We start from the raw sequence: 12,045 nt of genomic DNA, 5'->3' as shown, positions 1-12,045 counted from the left end.
TTTTATTAAGGGATTTGAACTTGAATAGGGATAGGAGTTTATGGGATGCCAGTATAACAAAAAATTGGTTGCTTGTATTTCATTCGGTTGGGATGACTATATACACTTTACAGCTCCAGTCTCCTCCAGCACAACACTTGCTTGCAGACTGTTCCTCTATCTCTCTCTCTCTCTCTCTCTCTCACACAACACTTCACTTCCAGGTACAGCTATAACATGGTTAGGCCCAACACTGACCCAGTCAGGCCCCAGGAATTGCCATTTGTAGGGTTGTTAGTGAAAAAACTTTTGTGCCCCCCTTTTTCTTACCTGAGCATGATCGTTCCAGCAACAGCTGCTGTCTCGAGTCCTCATTGGATAGATTGATAGCAGCACTGCTGTCAATCAAATCCAGTGACACGGGAGCCATGGGGGCAGGGCCGAGTCCTGCTGTCTGTGTCAATGGACGCAGCAGCAATACTCGGGAGCTCGCCCACACAGGTGCCCACATGGAAACTGAAAGGTGTGGGGGTGCTCTCGCGCCTACCAAATAAAACTTGAGATGAACAGTAAAATGGTATAATGAAATGAGTGATAATGCTGCTCAATCTAATGGTGTATAAATATAAATAAATACAGTGAAGTGATGAAAGATAAAGTGACGAGCGCAATAATATGACTGTGTATCCAACGTGTTGGTCAGTGAATCAAACTGATAATTAACTAAAAATGAAACACAGTGCCAAAAACATAAATAATGAATGAATAACCTAGCCAGCATGTGGCCAGTGAAAAAACATGCACAAACAGCTGCGGAATGTCAGCAGACAAAATATAAACTCAATAAGTCCTGAGGAAATGGGCTAATAATAAAGCCTTTGAGTATCAAGTGCATGAATAAACAAACAACATTAAATGTGATGAAAAAAGTTCCATAAAGCAAAAGCTCTCCAAAGATAGTGATGTGGTGTTTTCAAGGATCTTCTAATGTGGATCTTCAAATAATATGTGCTCACAAAGCGCTTACCTTCCCAAAGAAGTAATCAAGCCTTGATTATATGGATGTCCATAAGAGGTGCTGTTCGATCTGCAACTGGCTATGGGTATCCAAGACGTCCTGTATAATCCTGTGTTTGTAAGCTCCAGTCTTCTAGTGGGCAACGATGGTACTCAGCATGGAGAAATAAAAGAAATAGCTTCCCATAGTGTAGTAAACAAGGGCTGGTTTATTTGTAAAAAAACGCTGACATTTGCATTTTCAAAAGCAAGATAAAAACGAAAGGAAAAAACAGCTGATCACAGCTTCCTGGTGTGTTGCTATAGTAAGCCCGTCCCTTACATGTTACGCCACGTCACGTGGCTTCATCAGAGGTGACGGATTGGTTGTTGGGCTTGTCTTTTATAAGAGCCAGCAGGAAATAGTTCGATCGCCATTTTGCCAGAGAAAGTGTCTCTATACTGGTGGCGGCCATTTTAACGGTGGGCTTGCATCAATATGACCGTGTCAATGAGTCCAGAGCGCTGTGGATTCCCGGCGGCCATCTTATTGTAGCCCCAAACTGGACAGCAAGTAATTGGCTCATACAAGCCTGGAAATGAACAGCGATGTAGATAATCTGGAGCTGACAATGGCTATAATGTAGCGATGGAGCTATCTGCTGTGAGAGCCACATACATGTTGTCATGAGTGGTTAATAAAAAATAAAGCAATACATCATAATATATAATCGATCAAAGTTAATAAACTCTATATATAAATAAAACCACGTGATATATCTGTATAATATCGACTAATAAATACATAATAGGAAAATGTACATACATTCATAAGGTATATAATTAAAAAATGGATGAGGGATAAAAATATATTTAAAATTGCAATATGCATAGAATATAAAAATATATATTAAAAATTACTTAAGAAACAATTTAGATCAAATTCTACATTCATACCATCAGGTACCATAGTCTGTAAGCTGTGTATCCATCTAGATTCTTTCTGGCTGATGGACCTTACCATGTGTGCCCCTCTCCAAGGTTTTTTATATTTTTCTATGCCCCAAAAAGTAAGGTGTTTGGGGTCTTTATTGTGAAAAAGTGCAAAGTGCTTACTGACATTATGTTTCGGAAAACCATTAAAAATGTTTTGAATATGTTCTTTTATCCTAACCATGAGTGGTCTTTTTGTTCGGCCTATGTACTGTAAATTGCAAGTACACTGTAGTACATAGACCACTCCTTCTGTATGACAACTAATAAAATCATTGATAATAAACTTTTGGCCAGTTTTGGTACAGATGAAGTCTTCCCTTTTCTTTTGTGTTTTTTTGGAGTGTCTACATGCATAACAATATTTGCATGGTACAAACCCTTTACTTGTGAAGAAGGTGTAACCACTTTTTGGTGGAGGTACTACCACATTTTTGACAATCAGGTCTCTCAAAGTCGGATCTCTTTTGTAGACTATATTTGGTCTATCCGGTAATATAGTTTGTAGGTTTCTATCACTTCTCAGAATGTGCCAGTGTTTCTTTATTAATTTTTCCACTTCTCGGTGCTGGATGTTGTAATCTAAAACAATGAATGGAGCCTCATTTTTGTGCTTTTTCATTTTTGGTCCTTGTAGTAGGGTATTTCTATCTGTTTTGGATACCTTCTCAATCTGTTTTTGAATGAAATTATCTGTGTAGCCCTTTTCTTTAAATCTGTTTCCAATAAATGTGGCTTGTTTTTCATAGTCCTCTTGGTGTGTGCAGTTTCTCTTTAATCTTGTTAGTTGTCCCTTAGGTATGTTGAAAAGCCATGATTTATGGTGACAGCTTTTTACGGATAAATACCTGTTGGTGTCAATATTTTTGAAATGTGTTTTTGTCACCAATTTGTTGTCTACAATCGAGATGTCCAAATCTAGAAAGTTAACCATAGTATCACAACATCAGTGATACTATGGTTAACTTTCTAGATTTGGACATCTCGATTGTAGACAACAAATTGGTGACAAAAACACATTTCAAAAATATTGACACCAACAGCTATTTACCTGTAAAAAGCTGTCACCATAAATCATGGCTTTTCAACATACCTAAGGGACAACTAACAAGATTAAAGAGAAACTGCACACACCAAGAGGACTATGAAAAACAAGCCACATTTATTGGAAACAGATTTAAAGAAAAGGGCTACACAGATAATTTCATTCAAAAACAGATTGAGAAGGTATCCAAAACGGATAGAAATACCCTACTACAAGGACCAAAAATGAAAAAGCACAAAAATGAGGCTCCATTCATTGTTTTAGATTACAACATCCAGCACCGAGAAGTGGAAAAATTAATAAAGAAACACTGGCACATTCTGAGAAGTGATAGAAACCTACAAACTATATTACCGGATAGACCAAATATAGTCTACAAAAGAGATCCGACTTTGAGAGACCTGATTGTCAAAAATGTGGTAGTACCTCCACCAAAAAGTGGTTACACCTTCTTCACAAGTAAAGGGTTTGTACCATGCAAATATTGTTATGCATGTAGACACTCCAAAAAAACACAAAAGAAAAGGGAAGACTTCATCTGTACCAAAACTGGCCAAAAGTTTATTATCAATGATTTTATTAGTTGTCATACAGAAGGAGTGGTCTATGTACTACAGTGTACTTGCAATTTACAGTACATAGGCCGAACAAAAAGACCACTCATGGTTAGGATAAAAGAACATATTCAAAACATTTTTAATGGTTTTCCGAAACATAATGTCAGTAAGCACTTTGCACTTTTTCACAATAAAGACCCCAAACACCTTACTTTTTGGGGCATAGAAAAATATAAAAAAAAAAAATTGGAGAGGGGCACACATGGTAAGGTCCATCAGCCAGAAAGAATCTAGATGGATACACAGCTTACAGACTATGGTACCTGATGGTATGAATGTAGAATTTGATCTAAATTGTTTAAGTAATTTTTAATATATATTTTTATATTCTATGCATATTGCAATTTTAAATATATTTTTATCCCTCATCCATTTTTTAATTATATACCTTATGAATGTATGTACATTTTCCTATTATGTATTTATTAGTCGATATTATACAGATATATCACGTGGTTTTATTTATATATAGAGTTTATTAACTTTGATCGATTATATATTATGATGTATTGCTTTTATTTTTTATTAACCACTCATGACAACATGTATGTGGCTCTCACAGCAGATAGCTCCATCGCTACATTATAGCCATTGTCAGCTCCAGATTATCTACATCGCTGTTCATTTCCAGGCTTGTATGAGCCAATTACTTGCTGTCCAGTTTGGGGCTACAATAAGATGGCTGCCGGGAATCCACAGCGCTCTGGACTCATTGACACGGTCATATTGATGCAAGCCCACCGTTAAAATGGCCGCCGCCAGTATAGAGACACTTTCTCTGGCAAAATGGCGATCAAACTATTTCCTGCTGGCTCTTATAAAAGACAAGACCAACAACCAATCCGTCACCTCTGATGAAGCCACGTGACGTGGCGTAACATGTAAGGGACGGGCTTACTATAGCAACACACCAGGAAGCTGTGATCAGCTGTTTTTTCCTTTCGTTTTTATCTTGCTTTTGAAAATGCAAATGTCAGCGTTTTTTTACAAATAAACCAGCCCTTGTTTACTACACTATGGGAAGCTATTTCTTTTATTTCTCCATGCTGAGTACCATTGTTGCCCACTAGAAGACTGGAGCTTACAAACACAGGATTATACAGGACGTCTTGGACACCCATAGCCAGTTGCAGATCCAACAGCACCTCTTATGGACATCCATATAATCAAGGCTTGATTACTTCTTTGGGAAGGTAAGCGCTTTGTGAGCACATATTATTTGAAGATCCACATTAGAAGATCCTTGAAAACACCACATCACTATCTTTGGAGAGCTTTTGCTTTATGGAACTTTTTTCATCACATTTAATGTTGTTTGTTTATTCATGCACTTGATACTCAAAGGCTTTATTATTAGCCCATTTCCTCAGGACTTATTGAGTTTATATTTTGTCTGCTGACATTCCGCAGCTGTTTGTGCATGTTTTTTCACTGGCCACATGCTGGCTAGGTTATTCATTCATTATTTATGTTTTTGGCACTGTGTTTCATTTTTAGTTAATTATCAGTTTGACCCACATGGAAACTGTCTCTCTGTGGGGGCAGCCAATGAAGAGAAGGAGCCAGGAGCGCCGTGGGGGGACTCCAGAAAAGGAGGATCGAGACCACTCTGTGCTTAACTCTTGCACAGAGGAGGTAAGTATAACATGTTTGTTATTTAAAAAACAAAAAAAAACAAAGCTTTATAATCACTAAATTTGTTTATTTGGTTGCATTTTTCTCCCGTATAGTTCTGCTAAAGTTAAATTTACCTTATGTATTCTTATGCCACAACAATAAGTCTCCAGCTTTCATATTTCCTCTTATGCATATAGTGCACAACTGTGTATACACTTATATACAAATTGTGATAAATAATTTTACTTTGAGCTTTAGTTATAAAGCATATTGGTGTGACCATAATGAGGCTACATCACTGCTTTTCACTTCAAACATGCTGCTTAGTAAATACAAATCAATAAATAAGTATAGAAATATATCTGACCAGCCTGGGTAAACATTATACAAGATTTGTTTATATTACTAATCTTCTCATGATAAGATGTCAATAATAAAACAAGTTCATTAGGTTCACATATCCGCGTTTTGTGCAGGCCGCATTTGCATGGGCACAACAGCACATTGAAATGAGTGGGTTGCTGTGCGTGTGTTTCCACAAAAAAAGGTGCATGCACCTTTTAAAAAATGCGGTCGCAGGGAAATGGCATGGTCTTTTTGACCAATGCAATTTCCCTGTGGTTCCCGCACCCACAAACTCAATGTGCACTCAAATACGTGGGGGTGCCATTCAGAATGAATGGCAGCCCCATGCCCATGTGTCTCCTAAGAGCAGCACAATTTGGTTGCGGGAACAGTAACAGATGTGATTCCCGCACCCACAGCCACACGCAGAGGTGTGTACCAAGCCTCATTGTGTCTCTACATTTATTTTCTTTAAAGGTTTGGCTATACTTCTTCTAGTGAGCGATTGAGGGCTGGAGGGGCAGATCAGAGAGCTAGTGAGAACTGGGTGATTAGCAGTGTTTGATCACCCAGTTCTCAGGGTAAAGTCGGTGGGGGGCAGCTGGAGCTTTTTTTTTTTTTGCTATTCCCATAATTCTCTTTTAAACAAATAGTAATAGTGACTTCTAAATTATTATAAAGTCTAATAAAGTGGACTCTTTTTCTTTTCTTTTCAATTCTGATCTGGTGCTTTTCTCAGAGCCAAAAATTCCTCCACTAAGTCACACACATTCTGGGGTTATAGCTTTACTTTTCTCACCCCATCATAAATAGAAGACTATTAAGAAGGTAAAAACAACATAAAACTATTAACATGATAAAGCGCATTACCAAGCCCTGATAGATTACTGAAAACCCTCCCTCGAAGTTCACATACATAGTGATGTAAACCGTGTTTAGCATTAAGACGTTGCTCCCTCTCTACACACTCAACATGGTTCTCCCAATAGGACTTTCTCAAGAGCTCAGTCAACAATTGCATTCTTTTATGCTGTCATCATGCATATTTTTACACATTAATCAACAAGCTGTATCAATCCTATTTTATTATTTTCCAACACATGGAAAATATATAGTTTTCCTATTAAAACATCCTAACAGCTGCCACTGCACACATCTGAGAGAAAATGGGTTGAGGTGCTCAGCAAAGTATGAAGTACAAATAGTCCAAAAGATAAGGGGCTTGAAAGGCTTGAAAGGCGAGCACACTATGATGAAGTTTAATTTTGATGTTTCGATGAGCCACAAGCTCGTGTTTTTTTTATACTGTATATGTATATATATATATATACACACACACACACACACACACACAGTTTATATAATATGTGCCCATTTAAAAAAATCTTTTTTGGTTGTCTCATTTTATTAAAGTTATGACAATGATGAGTACTACAAAAACAATGCCACACTAAGAACAATATAACACATGACATAAAATACTTTATTGTAAACTTCTTCCATATAGAATGAAAAGCAAATGTACATGTTCTCCTTTAATTACGTTTACTTGTTTTGCAGAAGGAACATCTTCTGTGTGCATATAATTCTATACATTCCTCTTCCCCATTTTATAGTTTAATACAGGGGGGTGCTTTTCTATAGAAAGGCTTTAGTTTATGAGCTGGTAGTGGATACAGTAATTTATCCTTCCTGATGAAATACCAATAGTTTTTAGACTATATTTAAATTGCCTAATAGTAATTGAAATCAGTTAGAAATATACATCTGCTCACTAGTATAATCTACTCTAGTCTTTTCTTGCAGCAACTTTCTATTTCTGATATTTTATGAACCTTTAAAGAATTCATATTGTATATTTTTTTCACCATTTTTTCCCATTGCAGTGTATTTTTTTTTATAGTCTTTTATTGAACCACAGTTCCTTCTTAGTCTGTAAAACTGACCCCTAGGTATGTTATTTATCCATTTGATGTGGAGGCAGCTGGAGACAGAGAACTATGAAATCAGTCTCTTTTAAGAATGTCTTGTCAATGTTTCTCTTTCCACTCTAAAGATTGTTATATCTAAAAAAAAATTATCTGTTCACCTAAATTAACCTATTAAGCTCAATTTTATATATATAAATATATTTTTTTTTCTTTAAATGTGCATAAACGATTATGTATCCCCTTTCCAAATGAGGAATATATCATCAACAAATCTTTTGTATATTTTGTTCTGGTCATCTTTTTTAGAATATATAATTTCTCGCCAATCAGTTCATACAGAAGTTTGTTAGACTAGAAAAAAATGTTTCCTTATTACAAAAGAACTTGTGATTTAAAGAACATTCCAGGCATTCCATCTGAAACCTTTACTTATTTCTAGAGATTTGGGATCGTTCTTTCAATTACATTTTATGGCCTCGATAGCCATTCTAGGTTGTATAGAGTGATGTGACATCTGCCATAGAGAATATGACATCTTATACATTTTAAATAAGATTAGGCAACCATGTTCATAGAGAAAAATGAATAACAATGACACAGAATCAAGACATTTCATATAAATATAAATAAAAGACACAAAAGCAGAGAATACTGCAAAGCATTAAATACTGTATGTCTATTTTTGGTTCATATAGATGTAATGATCCAAGAAAATCCACATGTAAACTCAATGGGCCAGATCCACATACATCTGCGCCGGGCGCAGCGTATCTAAGATACGCTACGCCGCTGTAACTTACTTTTGTGTTGTTTGAATCCACAACAAATACGCGCCATAAGTTACGGCGGCGTAGCATATCTGTTGCGGAGTAAGGGCGCGGAATTCAAATGGAAGTGATGGGGGCGGGTTTTATGTTAATACGTCGTGACCCGACGTAAACAACTTTTTTTTTAACTGCGCGTGCGCCGTCCCTGGGGGTATCCCGGTGCGCATGCTCGAAATTAAACCGAAACCAGCCAATGCTTATGACGGTGACGTCATTCTACGCAAATTCCTATTAGCGAACGACTTACGCAAATGATGCAAAAAATTCAAAATTGTACGCAGGAAGGACGGCCATACTTAACATTGAGTACGTCACCATATAGCAGCTTTAACTATACGCCGGAAAAAGCCGAACGCAAACGACGAAAAAAAATGCGCCGGGCCGACGTACGTTCGTGGATCGCCGTAAATAGCTAATTTGCATACTCGACGTGGATTATGACGGAAACACCACCTAGCGCCCGCCGAAAAATTGCATCTAAGATCCGAAGGCGTACGAAGACGTACGCCTGTCGGATCAAGCCGTGATGCTGTCGTATCTTGTTTTGAGGGATTCAAAACAAAGATACGACGCGGGAATTTTGAAATTACGCCGGCCTATCAATAGATACGCCGACGTAATTTCTTTGTGGATCTGCCCCAATGCATTTGTGATAATCTTCTTCAAGAGTATATGTGAATGGAATCAATACGCTGGAACCCAACTCACATATTCTTAAAAACACACCAGACAACAGATAAAAAACAGATAATATCAGCTAGAGTCACCATCAAGTGGAATATTTCCACCCCATAGGGGACAGACCGAAATGCAAAAGCAAAGTCCACTTTTTCAACACTTGTGCAGTTTTTGAAAGGCTCAAAAAACACTATGCAGTCACTTTTGGTTAGTCCAAGGCCCTGTGAAACACAGTCTATAGATACATCTTTGTAACTCTATATGTATGCAAACACATCCTGTGACCCCCATAACAAAAGAAGCCTCTCCCGCGTCCACAACATTTGGATATAAACAATAGACAGATCATAAAGTCATGTCGAATGCAATGTCACGTCCATCGATATCTCGGTCGGCATTACTCTATGTAGGTCTCTCCCCCTATGGGGTGGAGATATTCCACACGATGGCAACTCTAGCTGATATTATCTGTTGGTGTGTTTTTAAGAATAAGCAATTTGGAATCCATCATATCGATTCCATTCACATTAAATTACATTCAGAAGTACAGAGGGTTTAATGAAAAATTATTTACTAAAGCAAAACCATAACTCCAGGGTCTGGTTTACAGATATCAGAACATTACATAAAGGGCATTCATTTATGATCTAGCAAGTAATTGATTAACCCCTACTGATCACCATCTAAGCAAAGTTTAGAAACCGGGAACATTCCCAATGGATAATTCAGGTTACATGAAACAGAATAAAAATATAAATTTACCATACAACCAACACAGCACACAGTGGCATCTCTGTACCCATTAATGTAATTACATAGGTGCCCCCTGGTGGCCTCTCTTCTGTACTGAAGTTAATTACCCTTTTTTTTTACATTATTTCTTGTAGTAAATGTGTTCTTTTTGAGTCTGCTAGGCTTTGCTAAAGGAGTAGTGCACCACCCCCCCCCCCCCGAGTATGATGAAAGGGGTTAAAGTCGTTTAGGACATTCCATTCCCGAACACAAAGGCAGCTACCGAACACTCCAATCCGCTGAACAAGAAACCTATACGAATAATTCTCCCCCAAATACGAGACGAGGCTCTGTACTGAGGATCAAGCAGGAATCAGACTCTTTATTAGAACCAGAATACAAGTCTTATATACAGTAGAAGAGGAGGTACATACCTCCTGCTCAAATCACTCTGAAAATACACTTGTAACGTAATTAACTAATCCCTTAAGAAGCCTGGCCATTGTTATGATAAATTAGGATTTCACTACAGGTCAAACTTGTTGTCACAGAGCGTCGCACAGTAGATGATACATTATCATGAATTTGAACATAGGACATCTTCTCACAATAGCAGGAGCTCTAGTAGGAGTCGGTCCGTCTCCTATTTTGTACATAGACCAATGTGATCAGCTCTCTTAGCTAACATGTTAAGTTCAGAAAAAAACAAACCAAACATAGGGCCAGATTCACGTAGAGCGGCGCAAATTAAGTTACTCCAAATGTATATCATTTAAGTTACGGCGCCTTAATTTTGTGACGTAAGTGCCGTATCCACAGCGCATTTGCGCCCAAATTTGCGCCAGCGCGACGTAAATACCGAGGCGTAAGGCGGGGTTATTGCAAGTGGGAAGGAAGTGGGCGTGCTCCATTGAAATGAGCCGTGACCCCATGCAAATGAAGGGCCGGTGTACTTCGCATGCGCGCACAAATCTGCACCTCACTGGGCATGTGCAGAACTCGGCTCGGCGCAATCAGTGAGATAGGTTTGAGAATCGCCCTGTGCTTAAATAGCCCCAGACAAATGCACTTCCCTTGCAAAAGTACATCCCTGTGTTTCCCTTCCTAAAGCAAGTGTCTTTTGCTCTGTTGTCTGTGGCTGTTTGTTGGTGAGTGTAGTGTTATATTAAAGATTTATTGTAGTAGGAGGTTGTAGTAGGTGTGTATATTTTCTGAGTGTTTTTTGTGTCTGTTTCTTCTGTGTTTTTTGTTTGAATTTGTATTAGCTGTCTGCTTGTGTTTTTGCTTTTTTGCTGTCTGATTTTTGTGTGTGTCTGTTCTGTGTCTTTTTGGCTGCCTGTTCTGTGTCTTTTTGTGTTTGTTCTGTGTCTTTTTGTTGGTTTGTTCTGTGTGTTTCTGTGTTTGTTTGTACTTTTTGAATTTAGTGTCTGTTGCTGAGTGCTGTGTTGTGAGATGACACCTAAAAGAAGGAAATTAAACTTATCGGTGCGAGAGAAGCACTTGCTGGCCAGGGCTATCACCCAATTTGGGAGATTTTTGCATGGCCCTGACAGCCGGGACATCACCCGGCCAGGAAGAGGGAGATCATTCAACAGATAACTGATCGGATCAATGCGGAGGGGGGGGGAGACGAGGACCCACAGTGGGATTCAGAAGAAGATCAACGATCTTATGAGCCTGGCCCGTGAGAAGATGGCCAAGCAAGCAGCCCATGCCAGGGGCACTGGAGGAGGCCCACCCTGCACCGTAAGGTGGACTGAGGAGGAACGTGCGGTGGCCCGGTGCTTCCACAGCCAGCAAGTGGTGGGCCTGCCTGGCTTTGAATCTGATGATCCTGTGTGGACAGGTACGTTTTTTTTTATTTCCATCTGGTGAGTAGCATGTGTGGGTGGGGAAGGGAATATGTGCCAAGTGTGTGGATCCTCCAACCTGTGTATGTTTTGTGTCCTCCACAGATGGCCAGGAGGTTGCTGGGCCATCAGGCCAGGCTGCACCACCCCCAGGACAACAGGCTGCTGAGGAGCCCCAAGAAAGGCCAGAGTCCCCAGGGCAGGAAAGTGGCCACAACTCCCCTCATGAGGAGGTTCAGGGGGAGGAGGATGAGGGGGGGAGGTTGAGGATGATCCGATGGAGCTTGCCCGAGAAGTGATGGAGTGTTGGAATGAGGATTCCCTTGCGCCTGACAGCAGTCAGGCCACCATCAGGGGTAGTCCCTCCCACTCCTCCCCTAACAGCCCCCCCCCAGGGGGCTCCCCTCCTCCCAGGCCACAAGCCTCAACTGCAGG

The 12,045-nt window shown here is 39.3% G+C and overlaps 1 protein-coding gene across 2 annotated transcripts in view; it reads right to left on the bottom strand.

Annotated features, from left to right (window-relative positions):
* Positions 1-12,045, bottom strand: part of SNTG1 (syntrophin gamma 1) — a 795,295-nt gene that overhangs the window by 65,864 nt on the left and 717,386 nt on the right. The gene's annotated exons all lie outside the window — the stretch shown is intronic.

This window comes from Rana temporaria, chromosome 5, assembly GCF_905171775.1.
Source record: "Rana temporaria chromosome 5, aRanTem1.1, whole genome shotgun sequence".
In the NCBI taxonomy this organism is placed as follows: Eukaryota; Metazoa; Chordata; class Amphibia; order Anura; family Ranidae; genus Rana; species Rana temporaria.
The sequence above is the reverse complement of the archived record's forward strand: the minus strand, read 5'-3'. Positions and strand labels throughout refer to the sequence as shown.